The sequence below is a fragment of the Microplitis demolitor genome, chromosome 1 (assembly GCF_026212275.2).
Source record: "Microplitis demolitor isolate Queensland-Clemson2020A chromosome 1, iyMicDemo2.1a, whole genome shotgun sequence".
In the NCBI taxonomy this organism is placed as follows: Eukaryota; Metazoa; Arthropoda; class Insecta; order Hymenoptera; family Braconidae; genus Microplitis; species Microplitis demolitor.
In genome coordinates this window covers 10,283,768-10,305,341 of record NC_068545.1, presented here as the reverse complement: position 1 = coordinate 10,305,341, position 21,574 = coordinate 10,283,768, and the positions used below count along the sequence as shown (strand labels likewise).

General features: G+C 30.3%; 1 protein-coding gene across 10 annotated transcripts in view; it reads right to left on the bottom strand.

The window, feature by feature from the left end:
- LOC103575415 (S-adenosylmethionine decarboxylase proenzyme) overlaps nucleotides 1-21,574 on the bottom strand; it is an 87,520-nt gene that overhangs the window by 55,586 nt on the left and 10,360 nt on the right. The gene's annotated exons all lie outside the window — the stretch shown is intronic.

Sequence of the window (21,574 nt, the reverse complement as noted above, 5' to 3'; positions counted from 1 at the left end):
TACTTTCATACGGTTATCGAATTTTTGTCTCAATAACATTTTTAATAGAAGTTGAAATGTTTCTAGGCTAACACCAGAAAATCACGTATTTCATCAGCTGCATCTTTTACTGATGAGTAGCCATGAAATCCTTTTGTACATGTTTCAGATTTTTTTGAAAAGTCCATAGCCTCACTGGTACTTGAATTGGATTTTACTTTATTATCTTTTCGTGGAATATAAATTTGTGTTTCCGCATCACAGAATTTTGAATTACGGTGGTTAATACAAATATTAGCATTATTTTTAATACAAACATAGCATTATTTTTCCGAAAATTATCTGTGTTATCGTCATCATCAGATAAAAAATTAACGTTGGTTTCAGCGTCACAGGTTGCCTGGTCACGAGTTAAAGAATGTTCATTTTGCAAACTTAAATTTGCTAATAAATTCCTAGCGTCGAAAACTTTTGATTTTTTAATATTTAGACCAGAAACAACTAAATTTTGCATTCTTCTCTTTAAAAGTCTTTGAAATCTGAAAAAAAAAATAATAATGGAAATAACAACAGTACGTACGAGCTATTTTTTGTACTTAAATTGATCAAATTAATCACCGATTACATGAAGATGTTGCTCTCTTCAATGTTTTAGTAGAATTGTCAAAAATAGTCGGGATGTAACTTAGACTTTCCGGATGTTCAGACATTTTATTTCCAACAAAGTGGAAACTACATATTCTACTCCGTTTTTTTGGAGTCCAAGCTGACCTGTCTGGCCTGCAATTTTTTATTACAATAATACACAAAAAAATATTTATGAGTATTAAATATATCATGTCAAATCTCGAAAACTATATTTTATGAATATAGTATTTAGTTTTTGTACTTACTCCAATTTTGCCAATGCTTTTAACCACAGTTCGCGCTTTTGAACTTTATGTGGATAATTAGGGTTAGCTGATGGAAAATAGTAAAATTCATACTTAGAATTCCTTGGAGTATTATTACAATTCTTTACACAACACTTGTAACTTTCTTTTAAACTTGAATCCATTATTTATTTATGCACTTTATAAATTTAAAAAAAATTATAAAACACTTGTTCTCTCATTAGAATATATATAAATATATACTGGTACATGCTAAATAATAACATAAACTGGGTATGAAGTTCGTAAAAACGTCACCTATGGCACTGGTACTGTTGCCCTCTGAGCGAATAGCTCCGTCGCTTTTTCGAATAATAATGTGATATTTTAGAACTCCTGTAATGGTTTTAGCTGAATTGTATAGCGTATCTAATGTTTCTTTTGCTTCAAAATGGTTGTTTCTCAATAAATAAAAACATTTATTATAACTTCTCACAAATAGCATTAACTTTTGCTTACTGTTTTTAAGTCTCTACTCAGAACAACAAAATCTCGGAATCAATTTTTAATATGTAAGAAAAACAAGTGTACAGTGTCAAAAATCGGTACGGACAATAATTTATAGTGAAAAAAAAATTTTTTCAATTTTCAATAATTGAAAAAAAATAGTAGCCACGGAGGTCCCACAGCCGGAGCCACCGGAAACGTTGTGGAATAGATAGTAGTTTGTTGACGAAAATTTTCGGAAAAATCGAAATATGCACGATTTTTAGAAAACGACTTTAAAGTTTTAAAACTTAAAAATAACGCGGAAAAATTTTTCTGAAAAATCAATTATATTTTTTTCTAACAGTACATGGAACAACGAAACTTTTTTATCCTTTGAGTTTTTTTATTTAAAATATTCTTCAAAAAGTTATGACCAAAAAACTATGAACAGAGCGGTTTTTTTGAAAATTTTATACCTTTTGAACCAACGATAAAAAAAATCCCAAAATTTAGGAGGATAAGTTTTTTGATGAGTACTAAAAAATATAAAAAAATAAGAGAAATTAAAAATTATAATCCTTAAAACCGTCTGATTTGGCGTGAAATGCCCCATATATTAGGGTGGTCCGAAAAAATCGAATAGTTTTTTTTGTGACTCTCACACGAAAAATTTGTTGGTCAGCCCTAAAAAAAATTTAGTCAAAATTTCAGCCCTTAATTTTAGTTTTAAGAGGTCCATCATCGATTTCAAAGTTTTCCCATTTAAATAACATGGGAAAACTATTTTTTTACATTATTTATGGCTGCAAACTGTGAAGAATTTTTTTTTTGACATTATTGATCAGTGAACCTTCTTAAGCAATAAATTGTCTATAAGTAAGTTTAATGAATCAAATCTGTGCCCTCTATATTGTCTATTAATGGCGTTAGAATGTGCGAATTTTACGAAAATTCGTTATTTTGACATCTGGAGACTTATTTGTTGGTTGTACATAAAAAAGTTAAATGGCAATTTTGTACAACATTTGGTTCTCTACAAAGTTGTCGCTATGAACTTTTTTGTATGATGAACGGTTCAATAGTTATAAGCTCTTGAAGTTTCATTATTTTAATTATTTACTGATAACAATTAAAATATTGACTATAGAAAAAAAAAGTTTAATCGTAATTTTGTAGTCAACATAATTCTCTACAAGACTGCCATTAAGAACTTTTTTGTATGAGAACAGTTGATTAGTTATGAGCTCTGGAAGTCTTATTATTTAAATTATTTACTTATAACAATTGAAATATTGGCCATTAAAAAAAACTGAATGGAGATTTTGTAGTACATTTGATTTTCTATACATATAAGGTCACGAAGTGATTTTTAGAATCAGAACTCTTGCTTAGGGAAATAATAATTACTTCAATAATTTACTGTAACCTATTCACATATTATTTCAGATAATCTGAGTTTATACATTATGAAAAACATATATTTATTCAGAAGTATATAAAAATTTTTTAGCCGCGATATAACTATTCATCTACTATTCTAAGACATTACACGCGATGTAAGTTTATCACAATACTTCGTATAAAAATAAATTCAGATTATCGTAGGTTATCAAGTGGATAACCATAGGCGTATTCTTAGTATCCGTCTAAAGATCATGTCAAATCAACAAATGTATAAATCCATAAAAACACAAACGAAGAAGAATTAACAATTTTTTAAATAGTTTTTGGTTGAAAAACAAGCAAAATACCACTTCATTTCGAATTTTTAAAGTCAAGAAAATATTTAAATAAATTAATTTTTTTGAATTTGTTCGTTCATTAGAAGGTTTTTTTTACTTAATGTCTATTCTATCAAACGCACAATTGATGAAACTAATAATCTATAGTTATGACACAATTCGTACCCGGGAAAAACGAATCATATATGGCTCATATATGACCATATATGGTTCATATAAGACCATATAGGTCATATATAGTTTCCAAATGATTTCATATATATAGCTATATATAGTCATATATGATTATGCATGGCCATGTATAATAGACTGTGACAGAAAAAAAAAATTTTTTTCTATTTTAATTAAATACATCTCATGTTACTTTGTGTACATCTCAAAAGTTACTTTAATAAAAAAAAATATTCTCCTGAAATTAGAGCTCTATATCTCAAAAATTGAGCTGGCTCACGGGGGGGGGGGGTCCTTTTCCTGTTAAAAATATATTTAAAAAAATCTGTTTCCTCTATTTTGTAAATAACAATGTCAAAAAAATTTTTTTCGAATTTGAATTCAGCAATCTTGTAGGTAATTAAATTCTCTACAAAACAGGTCTCTTGTGTCATACGCTTAAAGTTCGTAGAAAAAAAATTATGAGAGTTGAAACTTAAGGGAAAAAAGACAAATTTTAGAATGAAAAAATTTCTGTTTCTTATTCGGTAACTAGCAGGATTTTTTTTTTTAATTTTGAGATTGAAGTTCTTAAAAAAAAAAAAAAAAAGTTTTATTAAATTTCATCGCGTACGAGTTAAAATGTAATATAATGATTATCAAATCGTTTTGGTATTGGGTCTTGTTCTGGTATTGGGACATTTACCTTACTTCGTTTAATTCATTTATACTCATGCCAAAATTTAACGGAACAGAAAAATTTTTGAAATTTCTTGGTGATTTTTGGAAGGCTGTGACTTTGTGAAAAATAATTGTATCAAGATTAAAAAAAAATCGGTCTATCGGTTGACCCTGCGAGCCAGCCCCAAAACTTCCCGCAGTTTTCGACCTCAAAGAGCTCGAAAACATTAGTGTAGATATATTTTCGAGCTCTTCGAGCTCGAAAATGCTATCACATGCAATTGTTTTTTTACGATCTTTTCAAGCTCTAACAAGTTACCTGTTATGCTGAAGTTTGAAAATTTAAGAATCGAAAATCATCAATGAAGCGGTTTTTAAAATTTAGTTCCTGATTATGTCCAGTAAAATAAATGTATTGAGGCAGAAATCAATGTCAGGGATCAAAATCAAGATTTAAATAAGTTTTGACTCATGTAAGAAACAATAAAATATAAAATATCTGATAAAAATATTAAAAACTACGTTTCATCGATTTTTTTTTTTTGATAATATGATTTAAACTAAAAACCAAGTTCGATGACATTATATGATCAAAAGAAACCATAAAAAAGATGAGTTGGTATGATATCAGGCACATTTTAGTACGTTATATTATGATTTATCCGGAAAAAATAACATAAAATGTTATTTTTTTAACTTTTCAACGCCGATATCTTTTGAACTAATCAATCGATTTTGATAGTTGACGTGGCAATCGGCGCGTTTTATTGAATTCTAGAGCTGATTAAAATTTAAAATCGATCGCGTCAGTCGTTTCGAAAATATTTAGAAAAAACCGTTTATCACCATTTCTTTCTCCCGCGATAACTCTCGAACGAATTATCCGATTTTGATGTTTGAGGTGGCAATCGACGCGTTTTATTGAGTACTAGAGCTGATTAGATTTTGAAGTCGATCGTATAAGTCGTTTCTGAGAAATCAATAAAAAACTAAAAAAAAAATTTTTTTTTTTTTCGTAATTCGCAAATATTTTCGAGTCTATTTGATCAAATGATCTGAAATTTTTAGGAAAGTTGACGGCCAACAAGCTCTTTTGATTGCCACCTCAACCATCGAAATCGATTAATTAGTTAAAAAGTTACAAAGAGTTTACATACATACATACACACACACACACACACACACACACACACACACACACACACACACACACACACACACACACACACACATACATACATACACACACTCGGACATCATTCTGAAAATAGTCAGAATAGCTTCCTAGGACCTCAAAACGTCGACATCTGATGAAAACTCGATTTTCGAAAATCGGGGTGAAAACAATAACTTCCCGAAATTTTTGAAAATCGTCGATTTTCTTAGCGGGAAGTTAAAAACGCTTAAACGAAGAAAAAAATAACTTGAGAGTAAAGATACACTCATGCTATAAATTAAAGGAACAGAAAATTTTTAGAAATTTTTTAGTGATTTTCAGAAGGCTGTAACTTTGTGAAAATAATCCTATCGAGATTAAAAAAAAAAACATTTTATAGCTTGGAATCTCTAGTTTCAGTGGATTTTTATCAAAATTTTTTAAGAGCTCCGGTTATTGCGCTAACATGAGAAGTATCGCGGGACAACACATTTTTATATTTTTTTTTTTTTTCGAAGAAGCCACGGACCGTGGAAAAATTTTTTCAACTAAACTAATTCATAGGTCGTTTAGCAAATTTATTCAGCTTTAATTTGGCTTTTTTTTCAATCTCGTAGGATGATTTGTCGCAGAGATGTCAGCCTTCAAACAAAAAATGATCATTTGGCTTTGATCATCGATATTTCAAGTACCAATGCTCGCACAGTGAATTTGAGGGCAGCGTTAAGAATTCGTATGAAATTCCTATAAGATACTCTCATCATTTTAGAAAAAAAACTTGTTTTTATTTTTAACATCCATTAGAAGTAAGTACAAAAAATTACTTTTTTTGGTTTTTTAGTAAATCAACCGCTTCCTGTAAATATCGATGAAAAGACTAATGTTGCCGGGGACTCTTTTTAGCTTAATGTACCCCCAATAACCCTGTAACTTTCCAAATTGATCTATCAAACCGTTTTTTGGGGGTGATCGATCAAAGTTTCGCTAAACAATTAAAGGAACAAGTTTTGTTCCTTTCATTGGGAAATCATAGTTAACTTTAGACTGGTCAACGTATGAGCGTGACGCCGCACTTAATTCTATTATTTTTATTACAATTACATCTTTTACTAAAACTTTTGAAAAAATTTGAAGTTGTTCCTCAAACATTTAAGAAAATCTTAAAATTTTTTTTGAGCATGTTTAAAAACATAAAGTTACTGTAAAAAAAATTCTAAAAAAAAAAAGTGAAGTATTTGCTGGGCGATTTTCATCATTTGACCAGAGTCGTTAGTAAATTTTCACTTGCGATGTTGCCGTCTCTGGTGTATGTTCCCTCTTTCCGACTTTTCATGTTCATACGCAGACTGTTATTGTGTATGAAAGGTTATGTGGAGATAAATATTTATTTTTATTGATAAACATTTTTACCAACTCTGCGACGAAGAAAATAATTTTCTAATTTGTTTTGTGGTTCAATTTATAATAAATTTATTAAAATATTATTTTCTGTCCACTATTAAAATATTCCCATCGACTGTAGAAGACATTGACCTATTTCTACGTGACATTGTTATTTACAAAAAAAATAGCCGAGCTCTTTTTAAGTTAAATAAAATCAAACACTAGCAAAATTTAATTAAAAAATGAGTATGTACAATTCGTTTAAATAACTAATTGTTTGAAACAGAGTTTGAAATTATTTAAAATAAAATGGAAAATTTTTTTTTTATGTTCGAATGTTTTACAATATTTCTGCCGAAAATAATACACTAATAGCAAACAGCCAGAGCGATCAGGCAATGTTGCACTCTCAACAGCATTGCGGCGATTCCCTCATCACTTGACCAAAGACGTTAGGTCGCGTTTATTGAGCAGTCTAGGGTTAAGAGCAAAAAATAATTTTTTTTCGACTTTTCTTACATTCTTGCGTTGGTTACTCAGTAAATGTAAGGGAAAAAAAACGAAAGATTTCCGAAAATGTCAAAAAAAGTCAAAGAAAACAAAAAAATTGAAACTTTTTTTTTTATGGTCAAAAAATTTTGGTAAAAATTAATTTTAGTTCATAAAATGCTTAGACTAAAAATTATATTAAAGAATTTTTTTTATTAAATACTTCTATTCATAATTCATTGTATAGTTAAGTTAGAGCTTTGGTTGAAAGCTCGATTTGTTTATTAATTAATAAAGAATAAATAAGGCTTGAAGTCTTCTAGTCGTATCTTCAATAGTTTATAAGTTATTTTAATAACAATGAAGAAAAACCAAAAGGTAGCGACAAGTCCACACTGAAAAAAGAAATTTGCTACAATAACAAAAATCAAGATTACGCAGTTACATGTTATGGTAGCAAAACTATCTTGGTTAACGCAACGAAGTGACATTTGTTGTGGTAAGTAAAGTGAAGTTGCTGTTGTAACAAATGGTATGTGTTGAGCTAAATATTAAGTTAGGTTTTATAAAGATTTTTTGACTCGAGAAAATTTTACTTCACCTAAGATATTATCGCATCGCAATATATTCTCTTGAGTCAAAAAAATCACTTCCTCAAGGCGCCCACTTTTAACTATACCTAAACATATCGGTATACTTTTTTAAAAAAATAGCGTCAACTTATAGTTGTTATTTTTACAGATTTACACATTTTTAAAAATTCATTGTATGATTATTTTATTTCAAGAAATAGATGATAAAGAACTATGACTCGGAAATTACATCAGTATTGCGTAAAATACTGACTTACCACTGATGTACTCTCTTAAAATGAATCAGTGAAAAGTGCTGCAAATCAGTGAATATTCACTGTATAAACAGTTCTAAGTATACCACTTATTCAAACAGTGGTATACTTGAGACTATTTATGCAGTGAATATTCACTGATTGCAGTACTTTTCACTGTCTCATTTTAAGAGAATAGAGATATAATCTAAGAGTGACATCCATATTACGTATAATCAGGACTTTGCTACTGACATAAATGTATGATTTTAAAATTACGTCACTATGATATACGATGATGACTTCTTTGCTACGTAAAAATGTAATGTAGATTTTATGTCAAGCGTACGTAATACATAAGTCATAACTGTGATGTCATAAAAGAGTCATGTTTACATCAATATGATGTCAAAAGTTTTTACATCATACTAAAGTAAAACGTCAGATTGACATCAAATTTACATAAGATGCCGTAACACTTCTATGACCTACGTATGACGTCAAAATAAGATAATGTGTTCACTGGGGTACCCCGGGAAAAAAAAAATTTTATATTATAATATATAACTATGTCTAAATGGCAGTATATAATTTAATATTTTTATATATCGATTCCGGCAGGATATAATTTTATCTAATTATACACATAAATATATATAATTTTATTAAGTTGTTAAGTCGTTAATAAATATATATAGTTGTATAAAACTATATATAAATTTATATAATTATATATATATATATATATATATAAAATTATATATATATATATATATATATATATATATATATATATATATATATATATATATATTTATATATAATTGAAGATAAAAAGTTTAAAATAAATGGATATTAGAGTGTTTCAAAAAATCGACTTTTTTTTTTTCTAGAAGAACATTGAAAAATCGACAGAGTATCTTTAGACAAAGACCCCGTTAAAATATGCGACCTTAATATTAATATTTAAAGGTGGCGATTCACGATTTTCTATTTTTCATGTAAATAACATGGGAAAAAAAATTTAAGTTTGGAATTCTATACCTCGACGATGGCTTATTGAACAAACAAGTCCCCGAGCGGGATTTTCGCCGCCATTTATATGACTTAAAACACTAATGGTTATCCCAAAAAGCTCGGAGATAAGTAGACACTATGTAACATATGATGGCGAATGTATATATTGGCTTGTCTTAAATCCTTAGTGACTATAAGTGGAGGTAACCCATATGGGTTGGGAAGAACTTGTGTCCCACCACTTACCCTACGCAAGCAGTTGACCAGAGCTGAAGTCTAGTACCATGGGGGACCCATTCTAAGCTCCACTTCGACCAGAGTCTCTTTATTTCCTGAGATGGGAGGAGTGTTTGAGTTCATGTGAGGTCGGACTCGTGGTGGCTGTGCGTGAGGCACCCACATGCACTGCATGCCTAATGGGTAAGCTAATGTGAGCATATGCTCATATTTCGCTTTTACAATATATGGTGGTGTCATAATATACAAATAGGGTTACGCAGCGCGAGTATGCCCAGAAGGGCGTGGTATCGGCCTCCCGTCAAACGGAGGTGGATCTAACAGTCCCGTTACATTAATTAATTAATTGAACAAACAAGTCCCAGAAGTGGTTTTGGCACCCTCTAGGAGACGTCAAAACTAGCAAGTACCACCCTCCCATGCGGCAACTACGTGGTTGCAGGAAGCCAATAGGTACCTCTGCGCGGGCGAAGCCAACCCCTTTTGAACGTCTTAAAATTTTAAAGGTAATAGCCTGTACACAATACTATCACTAGCATATAGTGATAATCACTCGGTAATAATAATTGAGGGCAGGCTTATTTAACTGCTGTCTTAAATCCGAGTGAGTATAATGTGGAAGAAACCCTTTTTGGGGTAATGAGCGAAGGCTCTAACTAACCACTAATCTGCAGCATGTCCACCAATACATGGAATTGGTACCATGGGGGACCCATTCCAAGCCCCACTTTAACCAGAGTCTCTCTATTTCCTGAGATGGGAGGAGTGTTTGGGTCCAAGTAAGGACGGTCTCGTGGTGGCTGTTGGTAAGGCACCCACATGCATTGCATGCCTAATGGGTAAGCTAATGTGAGCTTATGCTCATATTTCGCTTTTATAATATTACGGTAGTGGATAGGCGATTACGCAGCGCGAGTGTGCCCAAAAGGGTGAGAAATCGGCCTCCCGTTAAACGGAGGTGGACTTAACCGTCCCATTACATTAATCAATTGAACAAACAAGTTCAGGATATATTTTTGTCGGGAATTAAACACTCTACAAAAAAAGTCTTTTATCATTTTTTGACAAATCCATCTGTTCAAAAGTTCCAAGCTTGAAGTCAAGTTAGAGTAAATTTCGAGATCATTGTACTTTTCCGGCGAAACTATCGGAATTATCATAAAATGTCATAAGATCTTTTTTGTAGGCAATTTTATTTCCTACAAATTAGTGTTAATTTTTTTTTTCGAATTCTGCATTGTTTTCTAGTTATTTCCATTTTAATGCCAAGCTCCTAAAAAAATAATGTTCTGATCGATTTTAAGAACTGTGAACGTGCGTTTTGATTTTATACTTGAAATCGAGCGCAAAAATCTAATTGATTCTAAGGCCATTAGTCTACTTCCCCTAGTACTAAACTTAGTGGCCAAAAATTGCCGTAGTAAAAAAAAAAGTTGAATAAAATAGAGAAAAATCTGGTGAATTTTTCGAAACAAAAACCTAGCAAAAAAAATTCTAATTTTTTTTGTTATTAACAAAAACGTTTTGCAAGTAAGGTCTCCGTCGACTTTAACGGAATACTGGATATATATTTTTTTCCATGCAGTTAATGAAATGTACAAATTAAAATAATTCAATCTTTTCTGAATCATTTGGTCACTAAGTTTATACGAAAATGTTAATTATTAATAATGAAAAAAATTATTTAATTTAATCAACACAAAAAATTCTAGCCTAACAGCTGCCGTTTGTACCGACCTGGTCTGCGCATCTCCATAGTGAGGAGAAGTTGCGCGCGTCATCACGATTTATTTAAAATGCCAAGCGCGTGAACTATTTTATTTCAGGCAATTATTTATTTTAATTTTATAAATTCAATGAATTAATTATAAATATTTATTACTATTGATAAAATTATTAAAATTAATAAAACATACGGTACTAATATTTAAAAAAAAGTTTTAATTTTACAAAAATTATAAATTTCCAAATTATCTAAAAATTGTTTCAATGTTTTCGCGACAAGTGAATAATTTTATTCTATTTTGAATTACAAATAAATCATACTCAAAAGTCATTCAAGCTGAAATTATTTAATATCAATTAATCAAATTTTAAATAAAGACAATAATAAAAAAAAAATTGGTAAGATCTTCGTTCTATGATTATTTTATAAAAGTTACTACAAGCATATAATATTAATAATAATAATAATAAGAAAAGTATTAGAAACAAAAATAATTGGCGAAAAATGTTTCAGAGTGCAACAGATACAATAAATAAAAGAAAAAATGCTAAGTTTTAAATATTGTAAATAATCTTGCGATTAAGCTTATGAGAATTTAATGAGATTCCAAATTACAATTTTAATATTCTTAAAAATATCTGAAAATTATTTTTCTAATTTTCTTGCTACTTATTTTATATTTCATATTTAATATCAGGATCCATAAAATTTTTTTAATAATTTCATCAACTGTAACAAATACAGTAGACTCTGGTTATAAGTTATATTTCTGTCTATACTCTTACTTACAGGAAAAAATGAAATTGACGTGAGAGTGAGTAGAGCGTCCGATGTAACTTATAACCAGAGTTTACTGTACTTATAATTAATTAATTGAATTTATAAAATTAAAATAAATAATTGCCTGAAATAAAATAGTTCACGCGCTTGGCATTTTAAATAAATCGTGATGACGCGCGCAACTTCTCCTCACTATGGAGATGCGCAGACCAGGTCGGTACAAACGGCAGCTGTTAGGCTAGAATTTTTTGTGTTGATTAAATTAAATAATTTTTTTCATTATTAATAATTAACATTTTCGTATAAACTTAGTGACCAAATGATTCAGAAAAGATTGAATTATTTTAATTTGTACATTTCATTAACTGCATGGAAAAAAATATATATCCAGTATTCCGTTAAAGTCGACGGAGACCTTACTTGCAAAACGTTTTTGTTAATAACAAAAAAAATTAGAATTTTTTTTGCTAGGTTTTTGTTTCGAAAAATTCACCAGATTTTTCTCTATTTTATTCAACTTTTTTTTTTACTACGGCAATTTTTGGCCACTAAGTTTAGTACTAAGAGAAGTAGACTACATCTATTAGAATAATCCGTATATTAATTAACACTTCCCAGTCACTTGGGGCCATTTCAGAAGCCACCTAGATCAAATTCTAATTAAATTTAGACGATAGTGGGGTAGTTCTACCCCTCCAAAATTAAGATATAAAAGGGCCAGCAAACACTTGCCGAGGACTTAGGCCCTGGCCATCACCTAGAGTGGACTTAGGACGCTTAGCGAGGTCCTACTCTAGCACCAGGACTCATAACAATTCATTTGAGTCGGCCTAACGATAAGTTCGTTATATCTAGTCAGTTAGTCCAACACTCAGTTCTATTTCGGTCAGTCTGTTACCTGAATAATATTATTGAGACTTTTCTTTTTATATTAAACTAAATTATTAATTTTATTATAAGTGATATTTGTTTTATTTGAATTAATTAAATAAGGAGATTTGAAACTCCTTCGCCTGGTTAAAGAAAAAAAACAAATTCGATTATTAAGTGAGTGTGGTGGTTTGGTGTACAACATCTCCCCGAAGAGGATCGACATAGAATCCAAGGAGCCCGTAAGGATTCACTGAAGAGGATCGACACCGAGTCCCAGGAACCTGTAATAAACCAGAGAACAGTATCACCAGTAATAAGCCCACGTACAACCAGATAAGTTTCGACAAATTATTCACAAAACCTTTTCTCTCTCTTCAACGTAGAATAATTTTAATTATTTATAAATCTTATTCCCCTCGTCCAATAATTCCTTGTGCATTCTTATAATAAATAAATTTAATGGTGGACGCTAAATCTTAATGAATAAAGTATAAAATAAAATTAATAAAAGGGGAAACTATTATGTAAATAATATCTGGGATTTGGTTAAAGAAAATTAATAATATATAATTGAGTCTCTTTGAACAATTTTTCTTATCACCAGCGTCACTTAGAATAAGTTATATTGCAGCCGCGTGTCCGGTCAGAACGAGTCTACCTACATCCTGAAATCTATTCTCCCGTTTTCCAAACCGGAAATGAAATAATCTTTAATTTATAATTATATTTAATAATTTATTATTAATTATATTAATTTATTCGGGAAAATTCTTTAACTGTGGTTCGTAGTTATTGGATACGCAATAGCCAGGGCTCACCGTTATAGAACTTGGCATTAAAATGGAAATAACTAGAAAACAATGCAGAGTTTAAAAAAAATTAATCAATACTAATTTGTAGGAACTAAAATTGTCTGTAAAAAAGATTCTATGACATTTTATGAAAAGTCCGATAGTTTCGCCGGAAAAATAAAATGATCTTGAAATTTACTCTAACTTGACTTCGAGCTTGACTTTTGAACGGATGGATTTATTAAAAAATGATAAAAGATTTTTTAACTTCCCGCTTAGAAAATCGATGATTTTCAAAAATTTCAAGAAGTTATTATTTTCACCCCGATTTTCGAAAATCGAGTTTTCATCAGATGTCGACGATTTGAGGTCCTAGAAAGCTATTCTAACTATTTTCAAAATGATGTCCGAGTGTCTATATGTATGTATGTGTGTAAATGGTCTATAACTTTTTAAATAATGAATCGATTCGGATGTTTAAGGCGGCAATTGAAAGAGCTTGTTGGCTGTCAACTTTCCTGAAAATTTCAGATCATCTGATCAAGTAGACTCGAAAATATTGGCGAGTTACGAAAAAAAAAATATTTTTTTTAGTTTTTTATTGATTTCTTAGAAACGGATTAAACGATCGACGTCAAAATCTAATCAGCTCTAGAACTCAATAAAGCGCGTCGAATGCCGCCTTAACCATCTCAATCAGTAAATTTATTCGAGAGATATCGTTGGAGAAAGAAATGGTAAAAAAACGGTTTTTTTCAAATATCTTCAAGACGGCTAAATGGATCGATTCCAAGTTCTAATCAGCTCTAGAATTCGATAAAACGCGCCTATTGCCACCTCAAACGTCAAAATCGATTAATTAGTTTAAAAGATATCAGCGTTGAAATGTTAAAAAAATAACATTCTATGTTATTTTTTCCAGATAAATCAAAATTTAGTGTACTAAAATGAGTCTAAAATCTTACAAACTTTTTTTTTTCATGGTCTCTTTTGATCATCATATAATGCCATCAAACTTGTCCTTTAGTTTAAACCAAATTATCAACGAAAAAATCCAAATAACACAGTTTTTAATCATTTTCTCGGATATTTTATATATTTTTGCTCTGACCTAAGCCAAAACTCATTCAAATCTTGCTTTCGATCACTGACATTGATTTCTACATCAATATATTTAGTTTATTGATCATAATCGGGAATTAAAATTTAAAAACTGCTTGTTCATTAATGATTTTCGATTCTTAAACTTTTAAGCTTTAGCATAAAGCGTGACTTATTGGAGTTTGAAAAGCTCATAAAAAACAATCTCGACAAAAATACGTCCTGCTTATTTGTTCAATAAGCCATCGCCGAGGTTTAAAATTCCGAACTTGAAATTTTTTTTTCCCATGTTATTTAAATGGAAAATAGAAAATCATGAATCGCCACCTTCAAATATTAATATTAAAGTCTCATATTTTAACAGGGTCTTTGTCTAGAGATACTCTGTCGATTTTTCAATGTTCTTCAAGAAAAAAAAAAGTCGATTTTTTGAAACACTCTAATGGATATAATCATATATAATTATACAAAATTGTACATAATTTTATATAATTATGTAGAATTATATCAAATTATATATAATTTTTTTTTCGCGGAGTTTTATTTTATTTTTAATTGATTAATAAAATTTGAATACAATTATGACAGTTAAAAGCCCTGGTTAAAAATACTGATTGAAAAAAATTGAGAAGTGGTCACTCCATGCAAATTGTATATTTACATATAAAAACAAAAGAATTGAAATTATTAAAAAGAATTCGACTTTCATCATTTTTAATTATTTTCAATCAATACTTTTAAACAGGGAGTCATTGAGGTGGAAGGTTAGTTGTTTAACTATTACTTTAAGTGAGATATTTAAAAATAAAAATAAGGTATAAATTTGTTAAATGATATGAGTTCATTTTGGTATATTATGTTTTGTGCTAGGATTTGAAAAGTTAAGAATCGAAAATCAATAATGAAGAAACGGCTTTTAAATTTTTATTTCCGATTATCTTCTATGAAATAAATGTATTGAAGCAGAAATCAATGTCGGTGATCAAGATCAAGATTTGAATAAGTTTTGATTTAGCTCAGAGCAATAAAGTATGAAATAATCCGAGAAAAATATTAAAAACTGAGTTTTTTCAATTTCTTGCTGACAATATGATTAAATCTAAAGAACAAGTTAGATGATATTATATGATGATCGAAAGACACTATAGAGAGAAATAGTTGGTATGGTTTCAGATACATTTTAGCACATTATATTTTGCACATTGATTTATCCGGAAAAAATAACATTTTTGTTATTTTCTTAAGTTTCAAGCTCCGATATCTTTTGAAATAATTGACCGATTCTGACGTTTGAGGTGACAATCGACGCGCCTCAGTATGTTCTAGAGCTGAATGAAATTTTAAATCAATTGGTACAGCCGTATCGAAGATGTTGGGAAAAACCCGTTTTTTACCATTTCTTTCTCCAAAGATATCTCTCGAAAGCATTAATCGATTGAGATGGTTGAGGTGGCACTCGACGCGTTTTTTAAAGTTTTAGAGCTGCCTAGATTTTGAAATCGATCGGATGTCATTTTAAAGATAATCGAAAAAAAACCGCTTTTTACCATTTCTTTCTCCAACGATATCTCTCGAACGAATTAACTAATTAGGATGGTTGAGGTCGCGTTCGACGCAGCTTATAAATTTCTAGAGCTGATTAGAATTTGAAGTCGATCGTTTGACTCGTTTCTGAGAAATCAATAAAAACTAAACAAATTTTTTTTTTTTTTTTTTTTTTTTCGAAATTCGCAAATATTTTCGAGTCTACTGAATCAAATGTTCTAAATTTTCAGGAAAGTTGATGGCCAAAAAGCTCTTTCGATTGCCACCTTAACCGTCCAAATCGGTTGATTAGTTAAAAAGTTATAGATCATTCACACACACACACACACGCACACACACACACACACACACGCACGCGCACACGCACACGCACACAATCAATCAAACAGACACTCGGGCATCATTCTGAAAATAGTCACAATAGCTTCCTAGGACCTCAAAACGTCGACATCTAATGAAAACTCGATTTTCAAAAATCGGGGTGAAAACAATAACTTCCTGAAATTTTTAAAAATCATCGATTTTCTGAGCGGGAAGGTAAAAAATCGGTCTATCAGTTGACCCTGTGGGCCAGACTCAAAACTTCTCTCTCGAGCTCCTTGAGCTCGAAAACATTCTTGAAAATACATTTTCGAGCTTTTCGAGCTCGAAAATACTTTTGCGTGCCTTTGTTTTCGAAAAATAACGTTTTTTACCATTTTTTCTCCAACGATATTAACAAGTCACGTCGAATGACACCTTAACGATCAAAATCGGTACATCCGTTTAAGAGTTATAAATATTTACATACATACACTCGGACATCATCGTGAAATTAGTCAAGATAGCTTCCTGGAACCTTAAAACGTTACAATTTGAAAGAAATTCGGTTTTCGTAAATCGGACTGAAACCAATAACTTCCCGAATTTTGGAAAATTTTCAATTTTCTTAGCGGGAAGTTAAAAATATTAAAAAATTAAACATTTTAATATTAGATAAGAACCTGCATTTTTTAAATTGTCGGTTAGGGGGTTTTAGAGGTTTTTGAATTTACTTTTAGGGAGATAAAATTTCAAGTGTTGGCGAAACTGCGTCTAGTTGGTCACCCGGTCTTACCAGCTCTGTCTCGTCGTTACTGCTGTCTTGTGTTTTTATCAATTTTACTCGATTGTCTTCGGCAACGATCGGAAAATTAATCCTTACTCAACTATGATTAGGACTCTCGTGCGAGCTTTTTCAATTAGTGTGCCTAATAACAAGTCGAAAAAACTCATTTGAATGCTCGTTTGGGGTTTCAAGTAGGGTAAGTGACTATCAGTGAAAAATAACGGTGTTAATCGATAAAATAACTCATTTTACCCCTTCACACCCTTATATAGCCTAAATTCTAAGGAAGGGTTATACACGTGACTTCGTCTGAGGTGCTGCCTGTGATGTCTGGAACACTGATCAATGGTCCTATTTCTCGATGTACCATGAGAAAGATTACATGAATTGATAAGGGTAGTGAGTAAACTTATCGGCTTTCTACAATGGCGCAACCGATTTGAGCAGTCTAACTTCTAGTTGCCCCGTAACACGTCCTTTGCGTGATCTATAGCTCGGGCGTAACAACGGTGAACGATTTATTCAAGAAATATATATGCTAGGTATCCAAATATTTATAGTCGTGGTACACTCAGAAAAATCTGAACGGTTGGCCCTGCGAGGCAGCCCCAAAATTTCTCACTGTTTTCAAACTCAAGGAGCTGGTATAGCTTTGAATACATTCAAGTACATTATTCTATTGATTTACACAGGAAAAATGACATTAAATGTTATTTTTTAAACTTCCGTCGTTGAAATCTTTCAAACTAATCAACCGATTTCGATGTTCAAGGTGGCAATCAGCGTGTTTTATTGAGTTTTAGAGCTGATTGAATTTTCAAAATGTTTAATTCAGTCATTTACACAATATTCGCAAAAAAAACGATTTTTATCATTTCTTTTTCCGACGATATCTCTCGAAAGAATAATCCGACTGAGATGGTTGCGGTGACAATCGACGCGTTTCATCGAGTTTTAGAGATCGTTAGATTTTAAAGTCATTCGAGTCATTTTTATTCGGGAAGTTATTGTTTTCACCCCTATTTTTGAAAATCGAATTCTGATCAGATGTCGACGATTTGAGGTTCTTGGAAGCTATTCTGACCATTTTTAGAATGACGCCTGAGTGTCTGTATGAGCACGCGCGCGCGCGCGTGTGTGTGTGTGTGTGTTTGACCTTGCTATAAATTTTTCGAACACTCAGAGAAAAATCCAGTAAATATAACTATAAAATGACAGTTAAATAGCGCTTCAACTATTTTTTTGGAGTTGCTACAACACCAATACTTAGTTATTATAAATATCTCTAAATAGTTATGTTAAATATTTTTTACTTCACTTAACTATATAAATAGTTGATGTAACTAATTTTTAAATTTGTACTCAGTTAGGAATTTTTAATTTGTTGAACTGAACTTAGGTAGTTAATTCATCTATAACTTTTTCATTAGAGCCAACAAAAATATTAAGTATCATTACAATTTTTTTTTCAGTTAATTTAATGTATATTTTTTAGTTAAATCAATTATATTGAATTAAATACTCACTTATATTGTCTTACAAATATATCACTCAAATGGTTCCAATTATTAAGTAAAGACGCTATAGTTTTAATTAGAATTAATTTTTCTTGAAAGTTCAAGTTTAATTTCACAGATAAATTATTTATTGAACTATTAATAATAAATATTAATGTCTCGATGTAATATAGAATATACTATATTACAATCCAAAAATGTACTCGTCACTTTGTCAAATGACAGAGGTGTGATGATACCGAAATTGTTTTCAACTTTGGAATATAACTTTTCTGAGATATATATCTTGCCAGAAACACTACAGCGGCTGGGCGCGATCTCGTGGCGAACGTCGAACTACTCCCACTGATGTTGCCTAGCACCGGTGACTTTCCTCTCCTACATGTATATCCTTTCTCCCAAGAAATTTTTTTCTCGGTTTAAGGAACTTTATTTTTTTGGTTGGAGCATTAAATAACTCTTATGTTAAACGAACAGTGCTTATTCCGGGACTTTTTATTGTCTTCAAACAAAAAAATGCAATATTGCTATAAAAAACTAACACATCCCTCTTCAAAAAAATATCTCTCATATAAAGAAATAAACTTCTCGAAATAAGTAAAAGTTGTTTGATTTAAGCATAAAAATATCTTGAGTTTTGTAAAAAAAATTTTTATTTAGAATAAAAATCTCAAGATAATGAATTACTTGGTGTACGAACATTTTGATTCTCTGAATCGTTAAAAAATTTTCTTACCGTATAGTGTGAAATAACGGTGTAAAAAATACTCGGTGTAAATTACTCATCCATGTAATTTTAACACGGTGTAATCTTCTTTTGTTCACACCATTCCATGTTACTCGTTATAATTTTGATTATTGTGCGAACAACAATTATTGAACATTTGTAATTACGAAATTAATAACTGTACTCATTTTATTTAGATATTAACTCGTATTCTGAACATTTTAAAACTTTTATGATTATTTGTCTTTAACGCAAAATTATCATAACTTACCTATACACACGCTTAACGGTATAAAAACTTCTAATTCGCACCGCCTAAATTTAACACGATGTTTGGTGTAATTTTCATACCAAAATTTTCACACTGTCATTTACTCTATACCGAATCCAATAATTTTTTACAGTGTAGAGAAACTAAAATTTGAAAGACGCATTTAGGTTTACATAAAATACAATTAAAAAACCTTATTAGCTAAAGGAAAAAGTTTTGTAGCCAAATACCAAAACTGCATGCATGCTGTTTATATTGAAGCAGATTTATAATTTTTATATTATAAAATAATTTCAGCTCTTAATATTCATTCTAAATGTATTTTCAAATTCTCGGATGTTTTCGTGAATTTTAACTACAGAAAAAAGTTAACCCAAATCAAGTAAAATATTCTTGATACAAGAAATTTTTTTTAACTACTCGAAAAATCAAAAATTTCTTACACCAAATTAGTAATTATCTTAAAATTTTTATATCTTGAATCAAAGTTTATTTTCTCAAGTCAATATATTTTTATGCTTCAATCGAAAATTTTTGTACGATAGTACAGTTTAAGTATTCCAATTTACCTAAAAGAATTCGTATATATATTTATTTCTATTTTCAAAATCTTTTTAACAACTGAAATTTACTTGAAAAATTAAAAAAAAAAAATTTGGAATTAAAAATTCTTTGAAAAATAATAATTAAAAAAAAAAATTTGTATAGTAAGATTTTGATAAAAACTTCTTGGCAATTTAAAAACATTTATTGACTCAAACGTTAAGTTAGGAGAAAAAATTAAAAATCAATTTCCTGCCTGCATTTAACTCAATTACAGTAACTACAATATTTGAGTTTCATTAACTAAATTTATATTTATAACAACTATTTTATATTAACTTTAAATCAGCAGTTATAATAACAACAACTATTATTTACATACACTGTGAAAAATTTATAACAAATTTTACTATGGGTGCATTATAACACCGGACCATAAGAAAACTGATACAAAATTTATAAGTGTCCCATAGTAAACGGTATGCGCAGACGACACGATTGGGACCTATGCGCATACGTTTACTATGGTACACTTGTAAATTTTGTACCAGTTGTCTTATGGTCCGAGGTTACAATGCACCCATAATAAAATTTAATGGGAATTTTTCACAGCGTACACTAAAAAAATTAAGTTATCGTTAATTTTAAAATTCATATACTGTCAACAAAATTTTTTTAGTTAAAACAACAATTTTCGGAAACTGAGAAGCGTTAGTTGCTTCAATCAAATTTTTTTAGTTTAAGCAACTACTGAATAGTTAGCCAAACTAACGCATTAGTTCCAACAATTAATTTTTAATATTTGAAATCTTCTAGTTAAAATGACGATCGACTTTTCTCTGAGTGAATAATTAACCTATCGGAACGGTTCTTGTGGCAATCAAAAGAGCTTGTTCACCGTCAACTTTTCTAAAAATTACAGATCGATCGATCAATTAGACTCTTATGAGATCGATCGATCATAGTTATCAATACCATGTACTTTTCTTTTAGCGTGAAAATGACTAAGATTCGATCGACTTCTTGCATCTATACCCAAATATTAATTTATTTTATAACTAATTCACCCTTTCCCGATGTGAGGCCTAACGAGCCTCAAAATTATATTACCCTTGACCCTTTTCGATCGACCCAAACTTAGAAAAAATCACATTGAAGTCTACTGTACTTAACTTTCTTGAACAACATTAAAAGTCATAAATATTTTAACAGGAGTTATCAGATATTTTCTGCTGAGTCTTTTTCGGAAACAAAATTTTCAAGTGCAAATTAGAGACTGCACATTGATGCACTAGTGTCTAATCTAGCAAAGTGCGCTTTAATTGTTTGATAATATTAGTTTGTTTAAGAGATAAACGGCCAAAGTTATCATTTACTGCGCAAGTGCAACAAAGATAGTACCGTTCGTGGACTTGAGTGTAATAGAGAAAAAAGTGCAAACCCCTCGTAAGATAATTTTCGTAGCTTTCATTAAATTTGTTAAGTGAGGCTGATCTTATCCGAAATTAAAAATTTTTATCTTTCTGTGGCTAAGTAATAATGAAATTAAATATTTATTCGGAGACTAAAAAAAAGTAGAACTTCAGAAAAGA